Source organism: Neovison vison, chromosome 6 (genome assembly GCF_020171115.1).
Source record: "Neovison vison isolate M4711 chromosome 6, ASM_NN_V1, whole genome shotgun sequence".
NCBI lineage: Eukaryota > Metazoa > Chordata > Mammalia > Carnivora > Mustelidae > Neogale > Neogale vison.
The window spans coordinates 107,346,063-107,352,062 of NC_058096.1; positions in this window are offsets into that span (position 1 = coordinate 107,346,063).

Below are 6,000 nucleotides of genomic sequence, written 5' to 3' on the forward strand. Positions count from 1 at the left end.
ATTCCAAGGGCCTCTTCAGGCCACAGCTGCCCCTGCCCCCCAGGGCAGCCGCTGGGCACCGACGTCTGCCCCGCGCGCCCCGCGCGCCCCGCGCATTACTCTGACCGCTGATGGAAAGAGCCTCGCCCGCGGCTGCTGTCTTCCTGTGGGTGAGTGCTTGCTGGGGCTCCAAACGAAGTTTTGTAGATTGTGCATTGTCCACTGTCCAAGAAGTCCACTGTCCAAAAAGACGACTTTTTTTTTTGGTCTTGATGTAGCTTCCTGAGGCCAGGAGGACTGAGCTGGTGTGTATTCAACTATCTGGGGTCATGAATATTGCACCCTGAGCCACTACCAACCTTTGGGGGTCATTTCCAGCCTGGTTTGCTCTTCCCGTCTTTTTCACCATCATGGGAAATTCTCTCTGAGGCGACCTATTTCCTCGGCACATTTTAGCATTTGTCAGCCATTGTGCCCTGTCTGAAATTGTCCGCAGATGTTTAAGCCTCCACCTTAGTAAACAATGATAATATAAAAACACATATTTTTGTATGTGCTTTTACATATATGGCAGTACATATACACATACACACATGCACACACAGATACACAGATGTGTGAGTCAGGATTCCCAGAAAAATAGAACCAGTGGTGTTATATATATACATATGGTACATACACACCCTCCCCATATACAGCATACTGTGTACCATACCTGTATACTATATACTATTCTATACTGTATTATGGCATATGTATACTGTACATACTGTATATGTGTATATGTATGTGTGTGTGTATATATATATAGCGAGAGATTTATTATAAAAAATTGGCTCCTTGGGGGGCGCCTGTGTGGCTCAGTGGGTTAAGCCGCTGCCTTCGGCTTAGGTCATGGTCTCGGGGTCCTGGGATCGAGTCCCGCATCGGGCTCTCTGCTAGGCGGGGAACCTGCTTCCCTCTCTCTTTCTCTGCCTGCCTCTCCGTCTACTTGTGATTTCTCTCTGTCAGATAAATAAATAAAATCTTTAAAAAAAAAATTGGCTCCTTGGATTATGGATGCTGAGAAATCCCATGCAAACTGGAGAGACAGCAGGTGGTGTAGTTTCAGTCCATGTCTGAAGGCTTGAGAACCAGGAGCATCAATGGTGTAAGTCCCAGTCTCGGACAGGAGAAGACAGATGCCCCAGCTCAACAGACTGAGTGTGAATTCTTCCTTCTTTTTGTTCTATTTAGGCCCTTCGCGGATGGGATGAGGCCCAGCCACATCGGGGAGGGCAATCAGCTTTACGCAGCCTGCTGGCTGAAAGGCTGATCTCACCCTCCCGGACATACCCAGACTAATGTTTAACCAAATTTCTGAGTGCTGGTAGCCCAGTCAGACACATAAAAATTAACCATTACAAGCCTCTCATCCTTCATGTTAAATAGATCTTTTTGGAGGAGAGATGTCAGATGACTCTTGATCTATGTATGCATTTTCCGGACCAGTCAGCAACTGTGCTGTACTGTCCTGATGTAAATGTAGGGGCTTTAACATTAGGGAGTTGGGATCATGCTAACCATTCAATTTTTTTCATCTTTTCTTCTTTCTGAACTCATTTATTTCTCACAACTCATGACCTCACCAAATATGATTTTCATTTAAATTACAAATTACTTTTCATTAAAATTAGAAAGCATATAACTTTCCACTCTAAATATAAAAACCTGTCATTACACACAGGACTATAAGGAACACAGACATCCAGTGTTCAATTATCTTTCTTGCTAACCTTCTCAATTACTGCTTAATTGTTCATGGTTTGCACAAAGCTAGAGTGGATTAAATCATCCCTTCCATCAGAAAGCGAATGCTCTCAATACCTTTCTGGGCCTTTAATTAAATATGTCAACACACATACATGTTGCCTCAATTCTAATCATCCTAGAAAAAGTAATACAAATAATAATGGCAATTATTACATGCTAAGGCACTGTTCTAAGCACTTTGCATATTTATCAACTAACTTAATCTTTACAACAACCCATCTGATGCCCATTTCATGGGTGAGGAAGCAAAGCCCAGAGTAGTAACTTGCCCGAGGTTACTGGTTAATATGGACTTCACCTTGGCTACTGTCTGCTAATTCTAAGGGAGGGCTTCCCATACCTAGCATCTGTTTACTTCTGCATCTTTCCCCCTCTGCAAGAACAGAAAAAGAAAGAACATAGCTGCAAATATGCTACATAAACTGGTACTCATTTTTCAGTCACAATCTGTCTTTCTCTTTCAAGTTTTCCTTCTGAGAAACTCCTGAGCCCACTTTAGGAGTGACCCCCATATAACGCTTTGTCACTTGGTGTCCTCTGGTGCAAGGATGTCCTGAGGCCTTGTCACTCCCCGAGGCTGGGAACCAAACCTTGGTGAGTGAGCTCCTTGGGATGTCACAGAGGCACATCCTTGGGGACCCTCCGTCTGGAAGAGGGCACAGTTGGGGGCCACTGGGAAGGCAGCCAGGAGGATTCCCGAATGGGAAGGGTGTGACCTGTTTGCATGTTGGGCTCTTGGTTGCAGTGATTAATCATGAAAGGAGAGCACGGATCCCTGTAGATATTAAGAACCATGAGGCTGGTGAGAGGCTGGGCATGTCTTTGGGTCAGCACGAGTGGTGGTGGGGCCACTGATGCTTGGTTTCTTTTGCCCTGAAAGGCCAGGACCTGTCCTTCTGCATGGGCCCCTGGCTGTACACTCCCTTTCCCCAACTCTGAGCAAGGCCCTGCCTGGAATGGACACTGTCTTTGGGTTCTTGACATCTGGCAAAGGATACCAGTAAGGACATACCCACAACACAGAGCTGGGAGTGGAGAGGACAATGTGGGAAGCCAGTACAGATTGGGGACAGAAATACTCGAAGTGGGGAAAATCAGCAGAGAGGCACCATTTGAATTGGGTCTTGAAGGTTAGACGTGGCAAGCAGAGGGAGGGCCCTGGGGTGGGAAATCACAGGAGTGTGGGCTCAGTAAGGCTGAAGAAAGGAGAACAGTGGGCAGAGGGAGAGGCTAGACAGGCATGTCTGGGCAGCCTGAGGAGGCCTTACCTGTTGGACTACCCATTTCTATAGGGCCAAGAGCCCCACAGCCCAGGGCTAAGTGATGGTCTGGACAGGGGCTAAACAACTGAGCTGGGCCCCTCACCCCACCCCAGGCAATGCCCAGCAGTCTCTTCTAGGGCCTATTTCCCGTGTTGTCTCTTGAATTTATGCATTAGGTGGTCAGAGGAGGACGAGGGATGTCTAATGGTGTGAGGGACCTGGGACGGAGCGGGAGAAGAGACCTTAGGTTGTGGGGAAGAGGGAATTGGTGGAGAAAGATAAAGCACATGGGCCAGTATCTTTTGGGAGAAGGTGAGCAGCTAAAAGAGATGACCATCCTGGAAAGCAGGGCATCGTCCTAAGCTACTCCCTTCTTTCATCCCCCAATCTGTCAGTCATTCTTCCATTCGTTTCTACCTCTTGCCAACAAGGTAGTGCAGCTTTAGCTCCACTGAATTCTGTGTAGTTTTTGAGAACATTCCCATGCTTTGCATTGTACCGGTCTGGGAACACTTGGTTCCCTCCATCTGCAAAATCCCCTCCCACCTTACCATCTTGGTAAACTCCTACCCAACACCACTTTATGAACAGGAGAGATGGCTCCATGCTTTGATGGCACCCTGAACAGGCTTGCACAGAAACAGCTCTCAGATGGTCTCACCACCGTCTGTGTGGCTGCCTGCAGATGTTCCTGTCAGCTCTTCGAGAAAACACTCACTGCCCCTCTGCCAAGAGCATGGTGAGCTGACAGCTTCAGCTGTAGCCTCCTTCAGAATCAACCTCGGGCTTCAGCTGAGACCACATTCTTTTCAGGTGGTGTTATAAGGCCGGCCGTTTTGGCGCTAAGGCTAGCCTTCTGGAATGGGCAAGCCTGGGCTCCAGAGCTTCCCACCAGGCAGGCTGAGACCCGAGCAGGTCTGCACTGTAGCTGGGAGTTCTCCCCACCCTCTCTGGCGTCTGCTGCCTTCTTCTCATAAGTCCTCTGCCCCAGTGAGACGCTGGCACTCCTAGTTCCAACTCAGCATCCATTTCCAGGGAGGGTCTGAGTAAATAAGATGGAGTTTAGGGACCAATCACCCGAACACCCAGTTGGCAATGAGGGCCACATCCCAGGTGTTAGGTGAGTATGGACAGGCCAGCATGAGCTGGTGGTCCGTGTTTAACATTTCACAGGTGAGATGCATGGATGGGGAAGAATGATCCCCTTATTGGGATGATTCAGGCACTTGGAGGGTATGCAGAGGAAAATCATATATATGTAACTGATAGATATATGTTATAGGTAAAATATTTATAAGTATATACACACATGTGGATAAGTGGAAAGAGATAGTTGCATTGGTGGCCTACAGGTACATAATGAAAATCTGAGAATGGTTAACAAATGAAAACCAAGTGGAAGAGCCAGAAGGTGTCTTTGACATCTTACAAAGAATCCGTCATCTCACATGGTTGGTAAAGGAAAAAGCTGAAAATGAAGCCCAGGAGTTAAAAGGCAGAGTGGCTGAGCACCAAAGATGCTTGAATGCTCAGCCAATGAAGATCTGTAGGACCCTGACATATGGGATGGGGACTTCTAGGTGGATATTCTGGAAGATTCTGAATCCCGGAAATTCTCTGGCCCTCAGAGCCTAGAGAGGTGGCTCACCGGTTACATCAGAACTGTGAGTCCCCAGCCCTATGTGGGGAGACAATACCAAGGTCTTCCCCCTTACATAAGGCAACAAGGATCCCCAATTTTTTTCCACCTCTAACTCCTTTCCTGACTGCCAGCCGGCATGAAGTCATGGCATAATTTGACTGGGGACATGCTGGCCTGATGGAGGAAGGGGACTAGAGCCCAAAGGAGTCGGGAGATGTGGTTCACATATACCGGTGGGGCTGGGAGTGCTTGTGGGCCTGAATTTGTGGAGAGTTGCTGGACTGGGTGAGGGAGCTACAAGACACAGGACTTCACCCACTGGCAGACCCCAGGAGAAGGTGTAAGTTCATTGCTAGGATGACTTCTCGAAGTCAGGTAAAGGCTGTAGCTCAGGTTGAGGGAGGTTGAAATGTTTGAATTGCCAGGAAAGATAGTAGAGGAAGGGGCCGAAAGGCTCAGGGAAATGAGCAGGCACTCAGGAATGGATGTAGTATGTTAGGCGAGAGGATTGTATTCTCAAGGGAGACTGAAGAACACACCATTCACCAAGGCCATGACTAAGTTACTCACTGGGGTCCCTCCCCTGCAGGCCAGGACTGATGCCAAAAGAGGCAGGCAGAGAACCTGGATCACTGAAGTTATGGCTGTAACGATGGAAAGTTCAGTGTGACAGTCATGGAGGTCTGATCTTTGGAGAGTTATACGAGGGTCAAAAGAACACCATTTCCTTAGTAGAAAATAAGTGGGCACCCAAAAGTGTTTTGTACGTATATATGCGTGAGTCATCAAAGGAGACTAAAAATGAATGAGTGGGAGACTAACAGTGGTTACCCCAATAAAAAGTCATGATGTCTTGCCAGGTTACTGGACCTGAGCCAGTTTTCAGACCGAGAACCTGTTGACCAAAGAGGTGGCTGGAACACCTGGGAGAGTCCCACAGTATCCTGGCAAGTGTGAACTTTAACCATTCCTGGTCCTTCCCCAAAGGAATCTACATTTATTATGGTAATTACCCCCTGGGGAAAGGATAATATTCAGACATTTCAAGGACTGTTGTATATAGGGTCTGAATTAATGCTGATTCAGAGACCTGAAATGTTATCATGGTCCCACGTTAGTATAAGGGCACCTGGAATCCTTGCCAAAGACCCAACTTACAGTGGCTTTATTGTGTCCACAGACCCATCTGGTGATCTATGTAATTGAGATTGGCATTCTTGGCAGCTGGAGTAAGCTTGGCACTGGAGCCTTGCCCTGTGGCATAAAAGCTACCAGAATGGTGAAGGTCAAATGCAAGTCTCTGAA